At 39.7% G+C, this 27,687-nt stretch overlaps 1 protein-coding gene across 2 annotated transcripts in view; it reads left to right on the top strand.

The window, feature by feature from the left end:
• The first annotated feature begins 383 nt into the window (after positions 1-383).
• The window catches only part of KDM4C (lysine demethylase 4C), a 389,693-nt gene continuing 362,389 nt past the window's right edge, over positions 384-27,687 (top strand). The window contains exon 1 of one of the 2 annotated variants that reach the window (XM_058565774.1): positions 384-488. The gene's annotated coding sequence lies outside the window, so the exon portion shown is untranslated. Of the gene's footprint in view, positions 489-8,882; positions 8,960-27,687 lie in introns of those variants that run through there. The other variant, XM_058565775.1, reaches the window with a different exon arrangement.

The raw sequence follows: 27,687 nt of genomic DNA on the forward strand, positions 1-27,687 counted from the left end.
TGCCGGGCAAGGTTCTGTGCACCTGTTCCTTCCTTCTGCTCAAGTATCTTCCCCCTCTGGGAAAAAGGGGACATGCTTGTCTCCAGAGAACAAGATACATGACAGACAGCGAACCTACGTTAAGGACAGCGCGGAAAATTAAGCCCAAAGCAAGAAGGTGCCGGGCACCTTTAAACTGTTTGGAAGTTCACGTGACTCACTAAGTGCCGGGCCCCAGCGGTCACGTGACGGCGCGCGCGCCCTCGCGCAGGGAGAGCCGGCTGTCGCTGTGCGCGCGCCTTCGCCGCTGCCTCCCATCCCCTCGACGGGAGGGCGAGGAGCGGCGGAGTGATCGGGAGTCTGAGGCCGGGTGCGCGTGCGCAGCGAACAGCTGTCACCCAGTGCGGAACAAGTCCACCAAATTTCCCAAATATCCCTGGGCCGGAGGCCACCGTCTTCTTTCTCATCTTCCTCCTCCGGCTTGTGTCCTCGCCCCACCCGCGCGCCAGGTAACCGCTTTTCCGGAGTCCGGGGGATGGGTGCGGGGGGGGGAGGGGCCCGGGCGGTCTTCCCGGCACTGCGCCCCTCCGCGCGGGGCAGCAGTGGCTGCCGGCGTCCGGGGGAGCGAAGACGCCGGGCCGGAGACGCTCGGTTCGCGGCCGCCGCGACTGTCATACTGGGGAGAGAGCGGCCGGCCATGGTCGCAGGGGAGGGAGGGGGAGCCAGTGACAGCCTGCTCCAGCCCTCACGGGGGTTCGGTCCCCGCGCTCACCGTTGTCCCGAGGGCTAGACTCGGGGTCGTGCTCCTTGGGGCAGAAGAACATGCGGGTAGTCCAGAGATGCCAACTCCTCTCCTTTCCTCTTCCAGCCCGGTCTGCGGGGAGGCCGGGCCTGGTGCGCCCCTCGGGGCCATCTCTTCCCTGCGACTGTCATGACCCGCGGGGTGAGAGTAGGGGCTCCTCTCCAGACCACCCCGTTGCAGGCAGCCAGCCCCTCTCCAGGGTTCGTCCTCATTCCCCGTGGCTGTCCTTTTGATTTTCCCGGCATGGGGCCATTTCTTCCTGCAGTGCCTGAAGCCACGATGCGGTGTAGACACGGGGTGCTTAATAAATGAGTTGGATCGGGTCGCGTGGAATGCGGGCCACGGGACGTGGCGGGGGATGGGGATGTGGAGGAGGGAGCCAGGCAGGCTGGGGCTCCGGGCTCGAGCTTGGGGGTTTCCTCGGGGCTCAGCCAATGAAACCAGCAGGGCTCGATTCGGATGCTTTCCGGGTGAACTCGGGCCAGTCTCGCCTTGAGCTGCATCGTGCACGTCTGCACGGGGTGGCTTGGGTTGTGGGCGATGCCCGGGAGGGATTTTGTCTTGTTCCTCCGCCTGGAGAAGAGAGGGCGAAGTATTTTTTAGCACTTGGTAAATTACTCTGCGAGGTGGTTTATCAAGCATTGCTTCGGAAGTGTAGGTTAAAAGTTGCCGTCGGTCCACCCTTATCTCGGTGAAAGTTTCTAGTAGGCTCGGTCCACCTAGATTCGGACCAAACTTTGCCCTATTTCACCCACTTGAATTTGCAGTATTTTTATTTTTAACCCCGGAAAACTCGGCTTCACTGTTTCTATGGCAACGGTTACTAATATTCTAATTTCGAAGTGTTGTGGTTGAAAATTAGTGGCTTTAAATCCTAAAGGTCCGTTTTTACTTTGTAGCACTCAGTTCTCCTTTACGATCATTACTCAGGTTCTCCTACCCTGCTAGTCCCTTCCCAACCCCCCATGCTTTGTTTTGGAATGTATTACGCGTCTGTTGGGATTTTTTAGGCCTTCTTTCTCCCAATTTAAGGTGTTACGAAAAGTTTGCACATAATCTTTACAGCACCCCCAGGAACTTGGTAATACATACAATAAAATTTAAATCAGATAATTGTTTCATTTTATTAGCAGACTGTAATCGGTTGCTTTTCTGAAGTTAAAAATTTGTTAAACATTGCACTGCACAAATGCTTAAAAAAAAAGTCCATTAGCCATTCTATAAGAATGAAGATTTTAAGAAGCTGAACAAGTACTTAGTTTTTAAAAATTGCCTTAGATTTAAATTTCAATTTAAGGATGAAAATCTGGTCTATTGAGTTCTCTTCTGAACACTTTCTGAATCACCCAGGGCTGGGCTAGGTGCCCCTGGGGCACAGTCTGTGAATCCTTTCTTTCCTTTTCTCATTGTATTCTAATTGCCTCTTGACTGGCTTTTCTCCCCTACTAGAATGTTAGAGCTTTGAGACAGGTTCTGTGTTTTTTTTTTCCCTTTGTTGTATTTCCAGCAATTTATCATAGTGCCTAAGGTGCTCAAAATATCCTCTTTTTAAATAACAGCCTTATTGAGATATAATTCACATACCAATCCACCTATTTAAAGTGTACAATTCAGTGGCTTTTAGTATATGCGTAGAATTGTGCAATCACTACAATCAATTTTAGAACATTTTTATTACCTGAAAAAGAAACGCTGTTCCCATTAGCAGTTATAGTTCATTTCTCTCCATTCCCTTCCCCTCCAGCCCTAGGCAACCACTAATCTGCTTTCTGTCTCAATAGATTTGCCTATTCTGTTCATTTCATATAAATGGAATAGTGTAATTTGTTCTTTTACTTAGTATATTGTTTTCAAGGTTCATCCATGTTGTAGCATGTATCAGTACTTCATTCCTTTTTATGGCTGAATAATATTCCATTGTATGGATACACGTATCACATTTTGTTTATTCATTCATCAGTTGATGTGTGTTTGGGTTGTTTCTGCTTCGTGGCTGTTACGAATAATGCTGCTGTGAACATTCATGAACTAGTTTGTGTGTGTGGATGTATGCTTTCCTTACTCTTGTGTATATACCTAGTAGTGGAATTGCTGGGTTAAGCATTCCCTCTTGAATGAATGAACGAGCAAGGAGGGATAGTTAGTCTTGAGGGATACTCTCTCCAGGCTTTTGAAGGGCCTATTGACCCTTTCCTATTTCCACTACAAAGTCCACTTCTCTAAGGCCAGAATTCTCTGTGTGGGGCTTTGTCCTACGGATAGTGCTATGTTTTTCTTGTCTGGATGTCATTAAGATCATCCTTTTCTGTTAGCAGTCTTTCTTCATATAGCTAATGATTATTCCCTTGCTATTCATTTATTTGTTATATACTTATTAGAGATTAAGGTGATAGAACAGGTATATTCCATACTGTCATTAAACTCAGCATCTAATGCAGGTCTTTCAATCTTTTAAAATTTATGTTTCTTTTTGTTAAGTATGAATAATTAATGGTCCTCTTCCCACTCTTATTCCTAATATTAATTTCTTGGGAATTGTGCCATAATTAAAGTCATTGTATCTTCTTTTTTTTTTTTTTAAGATTTTATTTATTTATTTTTTTCCCCCAAAGCCCCAGTAGATAGCTGTATGTCACAGCTGCACATCCTTCTAGTTGCTGCATGTGGGACGTGGCCTCAGCATGGCCGGAGAAGTGGTGCGTCGGCGCGCGCCCGGGATCCGAACCCGGGCCGCCAGCAGGGAGCGCACGCACTTAACCGCTAAGCCACGGGGCTGGTCCCACTGTATCTTCTTTATCCCTACCAATCTAGAAGGTATAGTGGAGCTTAAAATATAAATTTAAAATATTAGATTATTGTCTTTTTACTCTCTGCACCCCCTCAAAGATTCCCCTGTGCCTCCACCCTCTATGCCCTTTGGGAGAAGATGCTGATCATCTAAGTCCACACTTGCAGGGCCTATTCCTTTCCCCACCTAAGCAGTCAAAACAATCTCTTTAAGGAGCCTATCCAGCTTCCTTCTCTTTCATGGCCTTCCATCATTGTATCCCTGAGGATCAAGTCCTCTCAAGCTCTCTCGGTAAGGCTTTGCCCACCTAGTCTCCTTCCCACCAAACACATCTCTCTGTCCAGTTCCCTGGCTGGATGCTGCTTGGTACCCTGCTCACATTCTTGTTCCCTCTGCTGGACTGCTACTTTGACCTGGGCTTCTTTGTCTGGTTAATTCCATCTCATCCTTCAGACAGCTCAGCTTAGTTGTTACTTCTTCAAGTTGGTCTTTCCTCAATTCTGTACACTTGCCATAGCAGCATTCTGTAATCTCCTTCATGGTCTTTAACAATTACACTATTAGTTCTGTATCACTCTTCATCTCCATGACCATGTATAGACAGAAAAAGCTCCATACAAAATATAGAAGTGGTTAGTTACTTTTGGGTAATGGAATTATGGGTAATCTGTCTCTTTTGTGTATATGCGCATTTTCTTATTTTCCTTCTGTGTATCAATATGACCTTTGCAAATGGGAAAACAACTTAATAAAAATCCATGTTTGTTAGAAAATCTGGAAACAGGAGAATTTAGAGGAAAAAGAAAAAGCAGTAACTGCCATTTTTCTTTTCGTAAATTTCCTCCTAACCTGTTTTGTTTTAATAACTTAGATAAGATTTTACTGTAGCTTCCACATCAAGCTCTTACTACATTTTGATTCTTTCTCATATGTAGAGACTTCTAGGGAATGTTGAGGATACCATTGATTGCCTAGGGATGGAATTTCTGGTATTGAAATTACGCTGATTCTTAGGGAACAGAATCTAGCATCTGATACTATTAGGGTATCAGAACTAAGTTTGTGATAAATAACTTATTTCCCCTTTCCCCCTGAGAAATGTCTTTATTAGTACATTTGTATATTTTGTAGTATAGAGTTTCTTCTTACAGAATTGCTTGTTGTTTGTGCCTTTTGTCTTGTTTTTGCTGGGTGGTTATTCTGCCTAGTAATGGATGTATTCCTTCAATAGATATTTTAACACCTACTATGTGCCATGCACTGTGCTAGATGGGGAGCATACAGCAGTGAATACAATAGACACATGGTTCCCTACGATTTCATGAAAGAGGATGATTTTGAGTGTGAATGTTTTGTTACACTGTTGCTCTATATTTTCAGATACACGGTGGCTTCAGCTACTATGGTATTTATGAACTGCTCCTCTGTAGAATGTTTAAAATTTATTCTAGAGTATTCTGGGTTTGTGTTATACATTACTGTGGGTAAATATTTAAGGAGCAGAATAATGTGTCATCAAAACCCTTTTGGTGGTGACTTCTTTTTTATATCTCCATCCAGTTCTAGTTATTAATTTGGCATCTCTACTTAACGCCGACAAGCCGGACTCCATCTTTCCTTTCAGCTCTGCTCCTCTGGGTTTCTCATTCATCTCATCCCATTTCATTGCTCACTTGGGAAACCCGAGAGTAGTTATCTTGGACACCTCATGGTTCCTCAGTCTTCACACCCAGACTTGCACCAAACCTTGTCACTTCTGCTTCCTAAATATGTATTAGGTCAGTCCTCCAGTCTCCACCTGGCATCATCTCTACTCCAGCCTCCTTCCTATCTCTGCTCCACTCAGTCATCTTTTAGTTTTTTTTTTTTCCTTTTCCTTTTGAGGAAGATTGGCCCTGAGTGAACATCTGTTGCCACTCTTCCTCCTTTTTTCCCCTTTTCTCACCAAAACCCCAGCAGATGGATGTATGTCATAGTTGTACATCCTTCTAGTTGCTCTGTGTGGGATGCCCTCTCAGCGTGGCTTGATGAGCAGTGCGTGGGTCCTCACCCAGGATGGGAACTGGCGAACCCCAGGCCACCGAAGCGGAGCGAACGAACTTAACCTCTACGCCACCTGGCCGGCCCCTCAGTGCTCTTTTAAAATGCAAATTGCCCTCAGTACGTTTAAAATTCCTGCATTAACTCTTACTATGCCAAGCTCCCTCAAGGCTTATCTAGATGGTTCTGTCTTTCCTCTCTGCTCACTGGCTTTTCTTTTCCTCGAACTGTACAGGCCCATGCTGAAAGTGCTGTTTTCTGCCAAGCAGACTTTTCCTCCCATTTTCTTCCTTTCCCTGTATCTTTCAGGTTTCTGCTTCAGTGTAGGTCCTCAGAAAAATCTGACCTGTCTCCCCCACCTCTTCCCCAATCTAAATCAACTTCTCTAATGATAATCTATCTTAATGCCCTAAACTTTTCCTTCTATAACATTTAGCAGTTTATAATCTATTTATGTGATTATTTGATTGTTTGTTTCTAAACTGTAAGAATTCTACAAGGCCAGGGAACAAGTATTTTTATTCACTTACATCACCCAGCACACCTTTGTCTCACCAGAACAACAGTATAGGTGCTCAATAAACATTTGTTGTACAGGATAATGACTTTTACATATATGAAAAAATTAAGGAAATTAAAACCAGGGCTCACAGTAGGAAATACGTTTTACCCATCCTGACCCAACACACATATACATATATAAAACACGCATGTACATATATAAAACGGAAACAGATATTTCAAAAAACACTACTTTGCTACCTGTGCTGTACTCTTATATTTTCTATTTTGTTCTCTATCACATATAAAAATATTGATATAACCCACTAAATTGAGTAGGCCTGCAGACTGCAGTTTGAATAGCATGGGCAGGCACTAAGACAGTGCAGGCAAAGTGCTCCATTTCCATTAGCCCCTCCTCCCTTCTTTGTAACACAATGGCTGTTTTCTCAGTCTTGTCTGATGGAAAGTTCGAGTATAACTTTAAACACCACCCTTCATATTCCCCCCCACCCCCCCACTTAATAGTCATTAAAAGAAATGACTCTTGCTAAAAGCTAGTTCTACTAGAAGTTCTGGCCTGATCTCGAAGGAGAGTTGCTTAAGGTCAAGTTGAGAAAATTCTAAACCTGACTCTCCCTTAGGTCTTATCTTCCAGGTTTCTCGGGGCCACCAATAGCCAGTACTCTTCACCCTACTTGGCTGTGCTCATTACAGGTGTGTGGGCAGTCACGGAATTTTAAGGCTGGCCTCTCATCAGTTTAGTTTTCTCAATTTGTTACAAACCAAACAAAATTCTGAAAATGATAACAAGGGGATCAGGGCAAACCAGGAAGTATTTGTGAATATATGCATGAAGGAGCCTGGCTGGGTACCGTGTCATGTTCAGTGGATCACTAGAGCTGTGGTTGTCATTTGTTCACTTAGCAGACCCCTGCAAGGAAGGCTTGGTGCTATTTGGCCTCCATCAATGAAATATTGATCTCCTATCTATTTTGCTAACTAAATATTAGAAATAACCTAAATGTCTAGTGCAAGGGCTATTTCAACAGCACACTATGCTGTGATGTTCATAACTTGTAAAAATATTGAAAACATTAGGAAATTCCAAACCTTCTATATTTAATGAAAAAAAAAAGCATACAAAATTATATACATTGTATGAGCCCAATTCTGTTTAAACATGTTTATAAATGTCTATATGTTTAGAAAAAATACACTGGGATGTTAACTTGGTGGTGAAATTACTGGTAATTTTGATTTTCCTTCATAAAAACATTTTTTTTTGAGAATGAACATTATTACATTTATAATCAGACTCAGTTGAAAAAATAAATTACCTGCACATTAACATAGGTATTTGCAGATAGGAAAAATAATGCCATTATTAAAATAGTGGATAGAGCCCAGGTTTCTAGTAGCTGTGTTTTGGGGACCCCTGTCCAGGTGGGACGTACAGTCCACCTTCATGATATATAATCTTGCACTGCACAGTGATCCATGTTTCTGCCCCTAGCTTGCGTTTTTTCCCTTTCCTGTCTAAGTTATTAAAGCTTACCAAGCCTTGTTTTTCATTTTTTTTTGATGAAATAGAATTTCGTCTCTCCCTGTCCTACTCAAGTATGTTGATAATGAATGTTCACTTATGGTTGCCCGTAGCTCGATGAGTTCGAAAGTCCTACTATTCCTTATTAAACCCTGCTGTCTGGCATGCGTTGAAGGGATGGAGAGGGTTTTAGATGAATTAGAGAGTATACAGGTGATGTCTTCTTTCTGTTAAATTTAAGAAATGTCTAGTTATAGTGGGACTTATAAACAACATTGAAGGAAACATATAGTGATAGTTTAAATGTGTAATCATCAGTAAATTTTCCTAAACCTATGTTTGAAATTTAGTCTTATAGCACTCAAGCCTGAGTAGATTAAGTTAAATATTCGAAAATATATTTGATAGTCATATAAAATAGGTATTCTAAATATTGATTTACTGTTTACTGGAGAAGGAATGGGAATACTTTTGAGATTAGAGAGAAATAGTCTAAGGCCAGTTGGCTGGACACATAGGACCTTTTGATGTGTGTGTGTGTGTGACAGTACTTTTAGGGGCCTTTATAGTCCTGTTCTTATTTTCAGCATTGCAGGTTCAGAAATCTGAACTTTTCCAGTTGATCCAGAGTACATTGGGCATTGGAAGACTGATGTCTTCAGTGTTGCTCCCTAATCAAACTCACAAGAAGAACCAGAACCCGGATCCAGAGCATGTGTATCTGCTCTTCAGGGCTCTTTCTAGAAAGTCTTGGTCACTAGGAAACCACATGAGGGATCACACATTGTCTGGTGACAGGCAGGTCCCAGCAGATGGAGATGGGTAGTGTTGAGGAGTAATCTGAACAGGATGTTTTTCATCTCCTGGGCTTCTCTGACCTTCAAGAGTATTCACCACTGGTCATCAGAACATTCTTCCTGCATGTACATTTTCTCCTGTTGAACAAGGTTAAAGAAGACAAATCCCTTCTCTTCTGCTCTCTTTTTATCTCCATCTTCTAACTCTTTTCACCACAGTTGTTTAAATTCCAGTCCCGAGGACGTACTTTTGTCTCTGATTGACCATTAGTCTTGTTGCTTCAGTTCTGTTTTGGGAGTCCATCACCTACTCAGCAAGGTCACAGGTGTCCCTTTAAATGAGACTGATGGTATAGGCTTTTTTTTTTTGCAGGTAGTTTATCTCACCCATTTTGTTTTTATGTAACTTTCAAAAGGAACCTGAAATTTGGACACTTTACTGAGAACTTTCAGGCCACAACATTCAGGCTGCTTTCGTTAGCCGGAAGAATCTGGCCCTGAGTTAGGTAAATTCATTTTTTATTGCTTTTTGATAATTTTGTTTATTTTTTTGTTTATTTTTTTAAAAATTTATTTTATTACTTATCTAAGTATATGTTAAATAAATATTATTTAAAATAGGCAATGCAAGGTATATAACAAGGTATAAAATTCAGAAGATATAAATGGGTAAAAAGTACATATGCTCATCTTGGGCCATCAGGCAGCCAGTTTCCTCCTTTTGGTCAACCACTGTTAAACAGTTTCTTTTAGGGCTTTCCAGAGATATTTTATATATTGTATATAGGTTATTCTATATAAGATATAAATGTATATGTATACATTTTTTTACACAAATGGTAGTATCTGTACTTACTGTTCTGCATATTTTTTTCATTTGACAGTGTAACATGGATGTGATTTTTAAAATATGAATACATATAGAGCTCCGTCTTTTTTTTTTTTGGTGAGGAAGATTAGCCCTGAACTAACATCTGTTGCCAATCCTCCTCTCTTTGCTGAAGAAGAATGGCCCTGGGCTAACATCTGTGCCCATCTTCCTCCACTTTATATGTGGGACGCCGCCACAGCATGGCTTGATAAGCGGTGCATCCGTCCTCGCCTGAGATCCGAACCTGCGAATCCCGGGCCGCCAAAGCGGAGCACATGAACTTAACCATTATGCCACTGGGCTGGCCCCTAGAGCTCCCTCTTTTTAAAATGATTGCACGGTATTACATTGTATGTGTGTGCCATCATTTATTTAACCAGTGCAATATTGAAAGCCATTTAGGTTGATTCAGCAATTGATACAGCAGTCTATTTATGTACTGTTACCTCAATGTTTTAATTGTTGTAGCTTTATAATGTGTTTTCAGAAGTTTCTGGGCAAGTCTTTCTTATTTTTCCTCATTATATTTAACTTTAGAATCAATATGTTGACTTCCAAAAACCTATTGATCGTTTGTTTTATTGGGAATGTGTTTAGTTTATGGACTAATTTATAGAGAAATATCTTTAAGATGTTAAGTTTTCCTGCCCTAAAATATGGTATGCCTTTCCATTTAAGTCTTAAGTCCTTAGAAAGGACATTCTTAAAGATATCTCTACACAGATCTTGCACATTTCTTAAATTTATTCCTTTGTATTTTATTTTTAAAATAATTTTCTGTTTTTACTTTGGGACAATCTCAAAATTTTAGAGAAGTTGCAATTATACTCCAAAAACTTTTATTTCCTTGAAAAATTTGCCTTCATGCCTTATCACTCCTCAATGCTTCGTTGTATATTTCCTACAAAAACAGTTTCCTACATAACCATAGTATATCCATCAAAATCAAGAGCTAACATTGATACATTACTATCATTTAATCTGTAGACCCTTTACATTTCACCATTTGTTATAATGTTCTTTGTAGCAATATTATCCAGTTGAGAATGATGCATTGCATTTTCTTGTTTTCAGGTCTTTTAAGCATCCTTCAGTCTCAAATAGTCCTTCGTCTTTCCTTGATTTTCATAATATTGACACCTTTCAAGATTAGAGGCCAGTTATTTTATAGCCTCTCCCTTAATTTTTGTTTGTCTGATGTTTCCTCATGATTAGATTCTTGAGGCGTCTTTGGCAGGAATATCACAGAGGTGATGCTCTATTCTTTTTATTATATCTTATCAGCTGGCACACCATTTCATTTTGTTCTATTACTGGTAATGTTCATTTTGATTGTGTAAGATAGAGTCCTCTATACTTCTCTGCTCTAAAGTTACTCTTTTTGCTTTGAAAAACTATGTAAATACCTTTTTCCTTATCAAGGTTCCAAGTCATTTATTTTTATCAATTTGGATTTATGGTTTCCTGTTTTATTCAATGAGTTATAATCTGTTAATACTATTATTTATATTGATGCTTGAATTGTCATAGGTTTGGCCCTTCAAGCTGGATCCTGTGTCCTTTTGACATGTCCCATCATTCTTTGTGCACTCCCTTCCTATCAGGCACAGTGAGATATCCAGGCTCATCTTGAACTGCCCCTACCCCAAATATTTAGAAGCCAACATGTAGGTGCTTATTGATATTGGGGTGTTGCTCCCATGCCCTCTCAGTGACTAGAGCTACAGATTATGTGTATGTTCAGATATACATTTATATGTGTGTTTGTTTATATACTTATTTGTATACACACATGCTCACACACATACACAAAGAATTATATAACAAACGTATTAATATTAAACTATTCTTGAATTCCTGGAATAACCTTTTGGTCATGGTTTATTATTTTAATGTGCTTTTGGATTTTGCGTGCTCATTTTTTAAAGGAATTTTCATCAATACTCTTAAATGAAATTGTTCTGCAGTTTTCTTGGGCCATTTGTCAAGTTTTGTTACCCATTCTAGGCTTGCTTCTTAAAGGATTTAAAAGCTTGCTTTTTTTTTTCTTGTGCTCGGGAACAGCTTAAATAACATTGGATTATCTTTCTTAAAAATTGAGCATAATTCTGTGAAACCATCTGGGCTTGGTGCTGCAAATTTATTCCTAATTTAGTGGGCTTTGGTTTTTTCTTTCTTTTTTTTTTTGTCGTCGCTGGAGAGCCTAGCAAAGAGGTCAATTATATTTGGGATACTAAACATGTATTCAGTTCATTGCACCTACGTGCTAAGTCTGACCATAGGAAAGTGATTTCCATTTCCGAGCTTTAGTTTCATCACATCTCAAATGGGAGTAATCACAGCCGGCTAATCTTTCAGAAAACTTTTAAGAATGAAAATAAAGTATTGTATGTTAAAGCATAGTAAAGAATCAAGCGAATGCAAGGCTTTTTTTTTAGGGTTCATTTTAGTAAGATGTTGGTATTCAGAGTTGTCAGTGAGGATAGCTCTCAGTATCCCACTGTTGAAGGAGTTTGTGCGATGGACATACCTCCCCTCAAAAGACCAGGCAAAGGGAGAAAGATTGGACAAATGGAGACATTTGTTTTGCTATTAATGACAAAGAAAAATTATGATTTACACAAACAAAATGTGGCCTAGATAGAGTTTATTTTTGTGAATATTAATGTGTTTGGTGTTGTATTTATTAAAACCATATTTTGAAATCAAAGAGAAGCATTAGGTAACATTATAATTTTCCTTTATGCTTGTGTTTATTATAATTTGGTTAAATATTTGAGATTTTGAGGAAAGTTAAACTCATCGAGTAGACATTAGAAATAATTTTAGATGCATTTGCATGTCAAGGAAGCCCTGTACTGGTATCAAGATTAAGAGAATAAACGATTAAAAAATACCTGTGCGAGGTACTGTGCCAAGCATTGCATATAGGATGAAATCTCTTTCTCTCCAGGTTGGTCTTTTGGACAGCTAGTCACCGAAAATTGTGCAAATTGTCATAATTCTTTAAAATAGTGTTCCTTGCATTCATTAATAATGAAACAAGCAAGGACCATCAGATTTGTGCCTAATGTTTTCCAACTTTTTTTTTTTTTTCTTCCAATATAGCTGATACCGCCTTGGTTTATGTGATTGTTAGTCTTTAGGAATAATTATAAAGTTTGCATACTAAATTACATTTAAATATGTTTTCAAAATATTTCAAATTTTAGGCGTTTTTATGTTTGAAACTAAGAATGAGTAATTTACACGGCTTCCCTTGAGTTATTCTGATAGGCCTAAATAGTTTCCGGAATCTCGATGTAAAAAGTAACGCAGGCTTCACTGTAGAGCTGACGATGATACCGGTTACACCCCAGGCTTGGAGTGGCTGCGGGGACGCGTGCTGGCACCTTCCGGAAGCCGGCAGGGGGCGGGGGTGGGGCTGGCCACTTTGCCTGCGGGGAACCCTGCAGGGCGAGCTGTGGGCTACCCGGCCGGTGGTTGCCGAGAAGCCGCGGCAGGTGCCGGGGGTCCGGAGCATCGGGAGTGAGCGACTCAGGTAGTTCCTGCCAGGAAGAGCTCCTCCTTCCCAGACCTCCTGAGGGAGACAGTCCAAGCCCAGCAAGCTTGTAGTTGGAACTCAAAATCATGTGAAATGCAAGTTTTGAAAACTGTTGAAATAGCTTTCTGTGGCTGTTTTGTGTGTTCTTACCAACCCCGGTGCATAATAATAGGCGTTTAGAAAGCGAATCAGGTTTCTAAATTCATAGTCTTAGGAGAACAGTCCTTTTTTCTATTTATGCAAATATTAGTTGGCATTGATTGCATAATTTTTTGGTCCTCTTTGGACCCAAGGTTTAGTGTAATTTTGCAATTTTCCTAAAAATTGGAATTAACAGAGAATTGAGTTCTATTTTAACTCAAATTTATTGGAAACTGTTTAGAATTTCTTTTTTTGGCTCTTTTCCTAAGGGTCACGAATATCTCATAATCAAATACAACGTTAAGTTTGCATGTTTTAAAAATGATATTTACGTTCTTTGTAACTTTTAAAGCATTTTTGTTCCATGCTTAGATATTTTATTGATAACGGGGTTAGAGATTACTTTCAGCTTCAAATTAAAAATAGGTTTGGAAGGAGAGTCCAGCAGTAAAGAAAATATTGGTCATTTTCAATTAGTATTTTCTAGTCTTAAAAAATAAACAGTGCAAAGATGATGCTTTCTCTGCCTTATGATCATTGTCTATCAGGTACTTTTCTATTAAATGTTGTATCCATATCACTTTAGAATTTATTTTTTACTTTCTTCCAAAAAAGGATTTAGTACTGTCTGCATTTATATTTACTGGAGTTTTTTTTCTTTGACTGTCTTCTCTGTCCCTTTGACAGATTGAATCCTAAGATCTGACATGACATTTTTCTGTATTGCAGTGTGGGAAATTGCTTTTATGAAACACTACAAACTACTTCCTAGAAAAACAGATTTTCTTATTTAATTACAACTGTTTGTAATTTTTCCCTTCACATTAATAATGCATTTATGTCAGGATTTCCTCCCAGATCAAAGGGTATTGGTAGGATACATAGTTCAAATAGCTAAAAATGATATTTATACTAGTGTGCAAATGATTTTCTATACAAATTACCTTTTAATGCTAAAATCATTGTTGATGTTATCGTTGATGATGATTTAAAAGTTATTTTACCAAAAGAGCCACACTTGATTTTTTCTTTAGTCTGTAAATTTATAGGTATTTATAGTTGTGTTATTGGTTGTGTAACAGAGTAAGACTAAGGGAAGGAGACCTAAGCAAATTACTTCTGTTTTAAGAGTTTGAATACATATATACCCAACCATAGATTTTTCAGTTAAAATAATGCTACAAAATATAATTGAAAAACAGTTTAAAGCCCTATGTTGGGGTGTTCATTGGGCATGCAGGTCTATCTTGCTTTTGATACATTTAATATACAAAAATATAGAATTGCCAAAATTAAAAACTAGGAGTGATTGGTATTACAGAAGTATTGTGTGTATTAAAGAGTGGTTTCAGCATAGAAGTTTAAAAAATTTCTTGGTTTCATTTAAAATATATTTCAATTTTCCAGGTATTTTCAGAAATACATCTCTTGTACTAGTTGCTTCATCATTTTAAAAAAGGTTTTATGTAGGGGCCGGCCCGGTGGCGCAAGCGGTTAAGTGCGCGCGCTCCGCTGCGGCGGCCCGGGGTTCGCTGGTTCGGATCCCGGGCGCGCACCGACGCACTGCTTGGTAAGCCATGCTGTGGCGGCGTCCCATATAAAGTGGAGGAAGATAGGCACAGATGTTAGCCCAGGGCCGTCTTCCTCAGCAAAAAAAGAGGAGGATTGGCGGATGTTAGCTCAGGGCTGATCTCCTCACAAAAAAAAAAAAAAAAAAAAAAAAGGTTTTATGTAATGCTTGAGGCATGGAAAAGACATGGTACAGTCTTGTGGCTTCACCCAGATATAACCATGTGATTCTCTGCTGTCCCGTCTGCCTTCCCTTGGTAACTTGGTCCTGATTTTTGTGTTCAGTATTCCATTGCTTTAAAAATATGGACTTATTTTGTATGCATTTATCCTTAAAGAGCAGATTGAATTTTATTTTTTAGTTTTGTAAAAATGGACGTATGCTTTGAATAGTCCAAGACAACTTTCTGAGGTTTGTCTATATTGTTGGGAGTAGCTTTGGTTTGTTAATTTTAACTGCTGTATAATATTCTACTGGGCAGAATATACTCTGATTTATTTATTGATTCTCCTGTAGATTGACATTTGAGTTGTTTTTAGTGTTTAGCTGTTAACAAAATGCTGCTGTGAACCTTATTGTACATGTCTATTATTGAATGTATGCTTGAGTTTCTCTAGACCCTAGAGCAGGGTTTTCAAACCTCTGCGCCATTGACATTTAGGGCTAGATAATTCTCTGTTGTGGGTGCTTTCCTATGCGTTGTAGGCTGTTAAGCAGCATCCCTGGCCTCTACCTGCTAGACGCTACAAGCATTCCTTCAGTTGTGACAAACAAATGACTCCAGACGTTGCCAGTGTCCCCAAGTGCACAAAAATCACCCCTAGTTGAGAACCATTGTTGCCTTTGACCCATGAACAATTTAAAATTATCTTAATATTTTTATACATATGGAGATTTTTAATTTATCTTTTAATTTATAATTTAAAATTTTCTCTGTTTCAGTAAATATATATCCCACATAAATAAAAGCTCTTTTTAAAAATTTTTTTGCTGAGGAAGATTTGCCCTGAGCTAACATCTGTTGCCAGTCTTCCTCACTTTTTTATGTGGGTCGCCACCTCAGCGTGGCCATAAGTCGTGTAGGTCAGCACCCGGGAACTGAACCTGGGCTGCTGAAGCGGAGCATGCTGAACTGGGACTGGCCCTGAAAGTTCTTGTGGGGTTCATCAATAATTTTTAAAAGTATAAAGGGATCCTGAGACCAAAAAATTTGAAAACACTGCTCTGTGCTTTCAGTTCCTCACTTAGAGAATAAGGTTAATAATAACACTTATCTTGGAGGGCTCTTGAAAGGATTAAATGAGTTAACATTTCCTATGTTAGCGTTGTTATTGTGTGCTCTGTATCCCCCATAGAAGGATAGCTCACTTTTCTTTTTGAACCAAATCTTATTTACCTTCAAGGCACATCTCAAACTCACCTTTTCTCTATGCCTTCTCGAACAGTGCCCACCTGTGGTCTTTTTATAGGTTTTTTTTTTTTTAATTTTTAAATTTTTTATAGAAACTCCTATAGCATTTATATTTGTATCTTGAATTTGACTCTGAAGTACATACTGTCTTGTATTGTTAACTTTGCTAGGATTCCTCAGCCTTCTGGATTTTTGCTTTCTGACAAAGGGGAGGGAATTCCTGGTCCAATCTTTATTACTGTTGTTGTTTTCCTTCTGAGTTTGATCAAGCTAGGCAGTTATCCTAGGAGGAATTCCTTTTACTTTTGGCTTCTGCACTCAGAGCTGGAGGGAAGCAGATTTCAAGCACCCAAGCCTCCCTTTCCACCTACCTGCCCATTCAGTTCTCTACAGCAAAATCTCAGTAACACCTGTAATTATCTTTTCAAAGCTGCGTGACCTTGAGTGAGTTTGTTAACCTCTTGGTATCAAATGCTTAGATGTTAGCTGCCCCTGCTGTTAGTAATGCAGAGATTCTTCCTTGTGCTTTGGTTTGGACACATCTTTAGTAATTGATGGGCAGAATCTTAGGATGACTGTGGTCTACCTCCATTATCTTTTCTATAAGTGGGTGTAGCTTTTTCAATAGTCAATGCCTGTGTTTTGCATTTTTGAGATGGCTTTCTTATCTTAACCTACCTAAGATAAGAAATTTGTTTTTTCTTTTCTTCTTATTGCCTCCAGGTTCTTGAAGTTAAATAATTTTATCAGGCAAATTCTTTGATTAATCTTTGTATTTAGCTATAGAAATAGAGAGTTGTCATTTGAATGGATGAATGATTTAGGAGGAATAGTTAGAAAGGTCTGAAAATTGATATGCTTTGGAGAAAAATGATGGGACTAGGTATTAAATGTCAAGCTGAAGAATTGAAGTTAAAGTGGTTTGCAATTGGAAGCCATTTTTACTGGGAGAATGGTTTGTTAAGAATGTTACATTTGGAACATTTCGTCTATCTGGGTGGAGGTTGGGGGTCTTGTAGAGTTAAAAGCTCAGAAATCTGGAAGGTGTTGATTAAATAAGGACTTGAACTTGAGTAAGTTACTTGATTTTTGTTAATGTAAATAATTAGTTCCTTTATCCCTCCACCCTCTCTCCCTTCCTCTCTCTCACATATAACACTGGGGCCATGAAGGAGTTAGATTTAGTTCACTGGTTCTCAGACTTCCAGATCTGAAAAAATAAGTTGGACTGCCATAGGCTTGTTGACTTTTGTTTATTTTTTATTATTTTATTGAGGTCATAATAGTTTATAACATTGTGAAATTTCAGTTGTACATTATTATTTGTCAGTCACGATATATATGTGCCCCTTTACCCCTTATGTCCATCTCTCAACCCTCTCCCCCTCTATTCTCTTTGTCTGTGTGTTTGTTTATCTTCCACATATGAGTGAAATCATGCAGTGTTTGTCTTTCTCTGTCTGGCTTATTTTGCTTAACAAGCAAACCCTCAAGGTCCATTCATGTTGTTGCAAGTGCGACGATTTTGTCTTTTTTTGTGGCTTAGTAGTATTCTATTGTATATATATATACCACGTCTTCTTTATCCATTCATCAGTTGATGGGCACTTGGGTTGTTTCCACGTCTTTGCTATTGTGAATAATGCTGCAGTGAACATAGGGGTGCATAAGTCTCTTTGAATTGTTGATTTCAAGTTCTTTGGATAAATACCCAGTAGTGGGATAGCTGGGTCGTATGGTATTTTTATTTTTAATTTTTGAGAAATCTCCATACTGTTTTCCATAGTGGCTGCACCAGTTTGCATTCCAATCAGCAGTGTATGAGGGTTCCCTTTTCTCCATATCCTCTCCAACATTTGTTATTTTTTGTCTTAGTAATTATAGCCATTTTAACAGGTATAAGGTGATATCTCATTGTAGCTTTGATTTGCATTTCCCTAATGATTAGTGATGTTGAACGTCTTTTCATGTGCCTCTTGGCCATCTGTATATCTTCTTTGGAAAAATGTTCATATCTTCTGCCCATTTTTTGATCGGGTGGTTTGTTTTTTTGTTGTTGAGTTATATGAGTTCTTTATATATTTTGGAGATTAACCCCTTGACAGGTATATGATTTGCAAATATTTTTCTCCCAGTTGGTGGGTTGTCTTTTCGTTTTATTCCTGGTTTCCTTTGATAGGCTTGTCAACTTTTAATTTTCTAAAATAAAAATTATCAAAGGAAACTTGTCTACTGTTACTGTCAAAAAAAAAAAAAAAAACCAACAACAAAACAGAAAGAACATTCTCTAAGCATAAAAGGTGGAATTTTATGAGAAATCGGAGCACTTTCCTTCCACCAGAGGACTGGTGGAACTGCTGCTCACCAGTGCTTAGGAACATTGAACCTGTTTAATTTTCTAAGTTTAAGGGTTACTAGGACTTAACAGTAACGAAGATGAAGTGCTTGGGTGAGATCACACCTCTGAGTATTGATGAAGCCACAGCTTAGCCCTATTCTGTGGCCCTGGGCTGGTCCAGTGGTTCTTTTTTTGTTTTTGGTGAGGGAGATTGGCCTTGAGCTAACATCTGTTGCCAATCTTCCTCTTTTTGCCTGAGGAAGATTGTCCCTGAGCTAACATCCGTGCTAGTCTTCCTCTATTTTGTATGTGGGATGCCACCACAGCATGGTTGATGAGCGGTGTGTAGGTCCACGCCTGGGAACCAAACCCGTGAACTTAACCACTACACCACCAGGCTGGCCCCAGTCCAGTGGTTCTTAACTATTTTTTGGGTCATGTGTAATGTATTTTTGAGAGGGATGGGATCTATATATCCTCACCTTGGAAGAGAAGTTGGACACGAACAACATTAGGACTGAAAAGAGTACTGAACTACAGATGAGACTATGAAACACTCATGCAAATACATTTGAATGGACAGTTTTCCAGAAAAATATAAATTCTAAAACAGATTTAAGAAGTAGTAGAAATATACCATTTAAGAAAATTGATTCTGCCGTTACGTCTTACCACAAAGAAAATTGCAGGTTCAGATGGTTTTGGAGGTTAGTTCTACAAAGTATTCAAGTAATGCTTAATTCCAACCCTCACAAACTCTGTTTCCCTCTCTCAGAAATACTCCCCAGGTCATTTTTTCAGGCTAGCAAGCCTTAATACCAGCATCAGACAGGGACAGTGTGAATAAGGAAAATTACAAGTGAGCCTCACTTATGGAGATAGGATGTGAAACCCTAAATATAATATTAGCACAGATAATTCCACAGTGTGCAGTTCTGATAATACGTCATCATCAGTTTGGGTGCCTTTTAGTAATTACCGGTTGGTTCAATATTAGAATCATATTTAATCACAATAATAGATAAAGGAGGAAACCCATCATTACAGATATAGAACAAGCATTTGACAAAATTCAACATTTATTTGTGATTTAAAAGCAAAAACAACAACAACAAAAAACCTCCTTGAGAAAGGAATAGAACAGAACTTTTCTAACCTCTTAAAGGGTACCTATACATAGTAAGCATTCTGAAGGGTAAGGGTTAGAAGCAGTCCCTTTATATTAAGACGTGCCACTGCCACTACTTCTCTTTAGCACTCAGATGTCCTAGCCAGGTCAGTAAGATGAGAAAGAGAAATAAAAGGAATAAGTATTTTGAAGAAAACAGCAAAACAATCGCTATTCTCAGATAATTTTCACATGATAGCCTAGATAGAATCGTTAAAGAATCTATACACAAATTATTGGAAACGAGATTATTAGCAAGGTAGCTGCTTATGAGGTCATTTTAAAAATTAATGACATTTTTATATACCAGCAATAAAAGGAAAAATACTTGACTTAAAAAATATCATACCAGGGGGCCGGCCCGGTGGCGCAAGCGGTTGACTGCGCGCGCTCCGCTGCGGCGGCCCGGGGTTGGCTGGTTCGGATCCCGGGCGCGCACCGACGCACTGCTTGGCAAGCCATGCTGTGGCGGCGTCCCATATAGAGTGGAGGAACATGGGCACAGATGTTAGCCCAGGGCCGTCTTCCTCAGCAAAAAAAGAGGAGGATTGGCGGATGTTAGCACAGGGCTGATCTCACAAAAAAAAAAAAAAAAAAAAAAAAAAAAAATATCATACCAAAATAAGAAATGTTATATTTAAAACAAATAAGTGTTCTATTTAAGTGTTAAATGTTTAAATGTTAAAACAAAATGACTATATTCTTCAAAAATGACAATGTCATTAAAGACAAAGGCTCTGGAAGTATTCCAGATTAAAGAATACATAAGAGGTGTGACAGCTGCACACTGTAGCTAATCCTAGACTGAATTCCCTACTGAGGGAAAAAAGTGCTATAACAGATATTATTGGGTCCTTGAAAATATTGGAACAAAGAAATTAGATACAAGTATTGTATCTATGTTAAACTTAGTGGAGTTGAGAACTCTACAGTTTCTATGTAAGAGAAGACCCCTATTCTTAGGAAATGCACACTGCAGTTTTTAGGGGTCAAGGGCCACGATGTATGCATGTATGCAGTTTACTCTCAAATGATTCAGAAAAAAAATTAGATGTGTGTATATATATGTGTGTGTATATATCTATATATATAGAGAGAGAAATTGATAACGCACATAGGGTAAAATATTAATAGATGAATCTGGGTAAAGCGTATACAGATTTTTTTTTCCTATTTCTGCAATTTTTCTGTAAGTTTGAAATTATTTCTAAAGAAAAAGTTAAAAAATACTGTTTACAATAGCAACAAGTGTAAGAATAAACCCACAGAGCTTTCTGTTTTTCTTTAACTCAATTTAAACTGCCTCATTGATTTGACTTTCTCTTAAAGAAGGGGTGGAGGGCTTGGCAGAATGGAAGAGAGATGGGAAATAGCTGTGTTTAGCTGTGAGGAAAGACTTGGACAATTTTGACCTTAACGTTATTTTTATGCCTGTGTTATAAGACACAGAGTGGTTCTTTCCAAAAGTTATTGAGTAGTTTTTATTTTAGTTAAAGATATAAATCACAAAGAAAGATACATACATCTATTATTTTATTTCTGCTTAAAACTTATAAATGTACATTCATTTGGCTATCTTTTGTTGCAGGACAAAGCACTTTCTTTGAGCCAAGGTTGGAGTCCTGCATTTCCTCTCCTGCGTAAATAATACACCCACAACACAGCATCTACCACTTTCAGTTTCTGTTTCTTTCAAGTAGAGTGAGAGATAAGACACTTGAAGTAACACAAGCCGGAATCATTCTAGATTTTACAAATCTCTCTACCCCCTGACCTTTTGCTGTGCAATTCCCACACTTAATTTGGCACTCTTTTTTTTTTTTTTTTTAAATCATCTCATCTTCACTGAATTTTTCCAAAAGATTCAAGGTAAGTTTTGTAGAAACAATAGCATTGTTGTATTCACACTTCATCTGTTTACATAATACCTAATTATATCACATAATGGCACAGCTGACATTAACTGGGTTGGAAATAAACACTGTTGATTGCTAAGCATGCAATTCAGTTGGTACTTAGACGAAATAGGCATAGCCCAGTAGGCCTTGCCTGTGTTGTGGGCAGCAGTGATGTTTTTCAGAGACAATGCATAACATCCCTTTTCTGGTAAATCGGTTAAGCCAAAGGTTATTGAGACCTTCTACTATAGTAGGCCAGTAAGAGGGAGTAGCTGTAGGTGGCTGGCCAGTTTGTTAAATGGCTCTGTTAGTAATTATACTGAATACTACAAAGTGAATTTTGAGTCATTCAAGTTAATTTCATTAAAATACACCAAGGAACTGATTATTAGAAAGGATTACTGGCAAAAGGCAAATGAGTATGAATAAAACCTTCATTTGATTCACATCTGCTATTCATATACCAGGCTTCTTTCCCACTCAGCATTGTTAGTTTATATTTGATAATTTTATCAGTCATGATTCAGTTACAGATGATGGACTGCTCTGGTTAACTTAAGCAGAAAGAGATTTGATATTGGAGTTGTTGAAGGTTGGAGAGCAGGCTCTTGGCTCATACCCTGGGATGTCTCCCAGAACATCAGTGCTGGGCTGTGAAGGGCACTGACTTCTCTGCCACAGACAGAAAGGAAAAGACTCAGGGTCTAGGATCATAGCACCCTGGCAGTGATCTGGGGAGCAGGAAGTTGCTGCTGTATCTGTTTGTTCCAGAAACCCACCATCTTAGTTGTCATCTGGGGATCAGGAATAGTGCCCGACTGTTACTTAAGAGCCAGTCTACCTCTGCTAGATCTGTTCCAGCAAGAAGGATGCCTTGTGGATTTCCACTTCTTTCCCTACTCTGCCAGTGCTGAATTCAAGTCTCTTCATATGGGAAGAATTTAAAGATTTTATTTATTCATCTTTTTCCCCCCAAAGCCCCAGTAGATAGTTGTATGTCATAGGTTCACATCCTTCTAGCCGCTGTACGTGGGACTCGGCCTCGGGTTGGTCGGAGAAGTGGTGCCTTGGGGCGCGCCCGGGATCCGAACCCGGGCCGCCAGCATCAGAGCGCGCGCACTTAACCGCTAAGCCACGGAGCCGGCCCAGGAAGAATTTAAATCATATCTGGAATGTCTATTGCAGTGTAGATATCAGCTCTCCAGACTCTGCAGTCTCTTGAAGATGCAGACTATTAAAGCATCTATCCTAGGACTTGCATTGTACCTCCGATGACTCAGGCTTGGGTTTTTCCCTTCCGTTTTCCCCCCTGAAATCTCTCGGGCTGTACATTCTCTTGACTCCTAATTTTCTCTGCTCATCTCCTTCCTTCTGTCATTCTCTGTGCAAAAGGAAGACAGTGGCTGCCACAGCTTCTCATGGCTTCCTCTGTTCCTCAATTCTGAGTTCCTGGGGGAGTGATTAAGCTAGCTCTGGTCAATAGTAGTCTGCAGGATTGGCTGCCTGGACTCACCCTTGTAGATGGGAGAAATTCTTAGGGGAGGGAAGGAGGATGGCTTCCCATGGACTGAGGGGTGAATGGTCTCATTTCAAGGACTAAGGTACCATCGATTCTCATTGTTTGTGGTAGTTATGTTCAAGTCACTGTACATACTGAATTCGTGAATATTGAACCATTGCTTCTAGGGGAAATATAGGGTTAGATTCTTGTGAGTCTCTCTGATCACAGTGTTTTTGTCAGTTGATCACAATGTATCACCTTCTTTTCTGTTTGTTTTTGTTTAAAGACACTTTATTTAATATATAATTGTTGATTCATTAACATTGAGCTCATGCCAACAGTACTATAACTGATGCTGGAATGAAGTCATTTAACACATATTTTTGTCATAAGGCACATCATAGTTTTCTTGCACTTAGGAACTTATGCTTGGAGGCTGTTTTAAGCAGCTAAATCATCAATAAGCACAAAAATCCAAAAAACACTTGCACTAAATAGATTGCAAAAAGGACACTTTTTTCCGTATGAAGGCTGAAACAAGAAGGTGGAACATCGCCTTGTTTGGCCTCAGCTGGGGGGATGTGCATGTTGGTGATTCAAATATTTCACCACTCTGCACATGTCTGTGAGTGACCACAAAAGTGCCACAAGTATTGATTTTGGGGTTATAAATAAATTTTAGCAAATAGGTGAATTAGCAGATGCAGAATCCAGGAATAATGAGGATTGACTGTATATATGGAGTGAGGGTGAGGAGAGCATTAAAAAGTGACGTTGTTAGTTGGTGGGGATTCATAGTACACTCTACTTGTGAGATAAACTTTGAAAGATAGGTTTTACCAGATAACCAACTGAGGAAAGGCCAGGGAAATAGCGTATTAGTTATGAAGATGGGTGTTAGAATCTCAGATTAGGCTCACATCTCATCCTCAGCTCTTATTAACTGTGGGACCTTGGACGAGTATTTTAATCTTCATCATTGGTGAAATAGAGATATTCAGGGCCACTCTCAGTGGAGTTATTATGAGGTTTAAATAAGAGAGTGCACATTAATGCACTTAGCAGATGTCTAGCTCATAGAAAGTACTCAGTAATATCACACAAGTGATACATATGTCTATATACAGTATAGGAAAGGAGGGAAATAACCTGGCACCCTGGGGAACTTTGGTTTAGAATGAAGCAAAGGTTTCAAGTAGGCCAAAGGGATCTCTGAGGTTGCAGGGAGAAGGCAGGAGGTAGATCATGGAGATGCTTCCAAGCTGAAATGGTATTGAGCTATTAAAGGATTTAAAGTAGGGATGACATGATCAGTTTTGTGTTCAGAAAGTGTGTTCTCTGTTTTGGTAGATATGTAGAAGAGAATTGAAGGGGTTGAACTAAAGGTGGGTAAATCAAGAAAGACTCTTAGAGTAGTTTAGGAAAGCAAGGACCACAGCTTGACTTAGGATAGTAACAGTGGGAATGGAGACTAGAGAATGAATGTGCAAGATGGTCAGGAAGTCAAATAGCCAACATTTGGTGTCCACACGGAAGTGGAGAGTGAGGGAGGGCTCAGGATGGCTCCTAGGATTCTGCTGTGGACCTGGCAGTGGAGGGCAGGTGTGTGTAGGAGATGCTCTCCCTTTCCCTCTCCACCTTTTATCCTGGTAAAGGGTTGGGTTCCACTGTTCCTGTCCTAAAGGCTCTTGTGGTACTCTGCACTTCCCTTTTTTTTTTCTCAGGAGATCAGCCCTGTGCTAACATCTGCCAATCCTCTTTTTTTTTGCTGAGGAAGACTGGCCCTGGGCTAACATCCGTGCCCATCTTCCTCCACTTTATATGGGACGCTGCCACAGCATGGCTTGCCAAGCAGTGCATCAGTGCACACCCGGGATCCGAACTGGTGAACCCCGGGCCGCCACAGCGGAGCGCGCGCGCTTAACTGCTTGCGCCACCGGGCCGGCCCCCTCTGCACTTCCCTTTATTGCAGTACCTGGCCTGTGATCTTATACCCACCTGGGTGCTTGTTCCATCTTGTACTTGTAAGCTCTTTGAAGATTAGTGCTGGTCAGTGCTGGCCACAAAGAGGCTAGCAAGACTGTGGATAGATTGAATGAATGAGGATCGAGACTATGGAAGCAAATTTTGAAGGAAAATTCCTTTTTATCCCTGTTAAGTTCCCCCCCCCCCCAAAGCCCCAGTAGATGGTTGTATGTCATACTTGCACATCCTTCTAGTTGCTGTATGTGGGACGCGGCCTCAGCATGGCTGGAGAAGCAGTGCGTCGGTGCGCGCCCGGGATCCGAACCCGGGCCACCAGTAGCGGAGTGCGCGAACTCAACTGCTAAGCCGCCGGGCAGGCCCTATCCCTGTTAAGTTTTGGATTCAGTTTTGTCTCTCTTGAGCTTGAGAATCATCTGCAAATGGGTATGCCCAGTAGGTACTTAGATTCACAGAACTTGGATTCAGTGGGGAGGGGCCCTTGTTGCATATGTCTGAGGCGTTGATAAGGACACCTGAAACTAGTGTGGATGAAATCTCCCATAGTGTCTTGTGTTGGATGGAAAGGGAAGACAACCACAGAAAGAACTTTGCAGTGTGCCGCTAGTGAAGGATTTGGCCAAGGAGGAGGACAGAAAGAAGTTCCAGAGAGTGGAGTAACCATACGAGAGTGATTGGGGGATGCTGTATGTCCCATCATCTGCAGAAGTTGTGCCAGGAGAGGGCTTCTCCATTTTTAAAGGCTGAAGAGGTGTTAAGAGGACTAAAAACAACATATTGGATATAGCAGTTGGAAAATCACTGGCAACCTTTTCCAGAATGATTTCAGTGCACTAGTGGATGGAGATATTAAATTGCAGTGGGTTTCAAGATTGAAAAGAGATGAAGTGGACAAAATGAGTGTAGACTATTCTCTGTTGGTGTTTGTCTGTGAGGGGTTGGAGAGAGAAGTTAATAGCTGGGACTAGTCTAGGAGGGGACATGATGTACAGGGAGCCTTTAAAAATTATATGGGAGAGATTTGAGCCTGTCTGTAGGCATTGGGGAAGAAGCTAAAAGAAGGGATTTAATTTGAATAGTTTTTTTTGTTTGTTTTTGTGTTTTTAGCTAACATCTGTGTGTTTACTATAGCCTGGTAATGTGCTGAAGTCCCATATTTAGCAACTTATTGAATCCCCATCACGATGCTGTACAGGAGGCAGTGTTATTCCGTTTTACTGATGGGGAAACAGAGGCCTAATTTAAGTAACTTTACTGAGATCATGCAGCTGTTAAGTGGGGGAGGCATGTGGGAGGGATTAGAATCCAGTTCTCTCTAGCTCTAAGGTCTAGTCTTGCCTGTCTACCTGGCTGCCTCTTAAGTGAGGCAGTTACAACTGGAAAGAAATATACAAGGTGTTTTAGTTGGACTCCGGTTGTGATGGGAATTTTGTATAAGATGTCATTCTGTTTGGTTGAGATTACCACTGTGATGGCAATTTGGTTTAATTGCTGGAAAGCAGAGTAATTGTCATTTGTTGCAGTAACCTTTTGTTTAGTCTAGTGCTTCAACCTAAGGATTTGGGCATGGCCTAATTGATCAGCATGGTTGCTGGTCATTGTATTTTTAGAGAGCAAGGAAACTTTATCCCGAGGGAAAAATAGAATTTCTTAAAATTAGATGGTTATTGTGTTGTACATGCTGTGACCTAATAGAAGTCTGTCGACCCCCCCACCCTCCCCTGTTTTCTAATAATTGCCTATTTAGTGGAATCTGACTGGTAATAAAGGAACTCTGACGTTTCAGCCACTGAACATTGTAAGTTGAAAGTAATGGGACAGACAGAAAAAGACTGTGTATTGAATCTAAAAAGTTTGATGTTCTCATCCATGCCTTTTAACTGAGGACTTTTCTAAGACATTCTCAGGTTTATAACAGAGCAGAGTATAGATATGTACAGACATACATATAAAAGTATTAAGGACCCTTTGTTCTAGTTGTGCTATTGCCTTTTTAATCTTATTTTTCCTCCTTTGTTACATTATTCTACTGCTTTTCTATGCACATATCTGGTGACCAGTTGTTGATGCATATAATTTCTATTCATATCTATCATGTCTTTTTCATTCTGTCATAGTCCCTTGTTTCCACCCCTGCCACACCCACCATTGGCTTTTGGAATGTAGACTGTCTCATGTTCAGGGTTTGGCCTGTTGTTTTCTTGTGGTGGTGTTTACTTTGTTCTCTAGCCCCTGTATTTCCTGACAACTGGTGGTTAGATTTAATGGCTTGGTTTTTTTTGATTGAGAGTCACTTTTTTAGGTAAGAATGATTAATAGGTGATGCTGTGTGTTTTCCATTTCTTCATGTCATGTCTACTTATTCCACTGATAATGAACTGGATTTTTCCATTATCAAGCTTCCTGTTAACTTGTTGCCTCATGATCTTAGCATCCATTGATGATGTTTCCCTAGATTCTTTATTTTATTAGGGATTGTAAAAAAAATTGTGATCATATAATTTTTATTTTTTCTACATTTATTAGTGGGAATTTTTCTGTGAAGAAGAACTTTTCACCATCAATGCCTTGCTTACTCTGAAATACTGTTTGTTCTGGAAAAGCAAGATAAGGGGTTGATTCCTTCCCTTCGTTTATAAACCTGCAGAGTAATATGTTGACGTATTCCGTTGGTGATTGGTACTTTTTTTAAAAAGGAGTATTATAGAAGTATGGATTTTAAAATAGTGAGTAGTGTATTTATTACACTATGTACTCATGGTTTCTTCTGCTTTCTTTCTTTTTTTTTTTTTTGTGAGGAAGATCAGCC

Source organism: Diceros bicornis, chromosome 22, assembly GCF_020826845.1.
Source record: "Diceros bicornis minor isolate mBicDic1 chromosome 22, mDicBic1.mat.cur, whole genome shotgun sequence".
Lineage (NCBI taxonomy): Eukaryota > Metazoa > Chordata > Mammalia > Perissodactyla > Rhinocerotidae > Diceros > Diceros bicornis.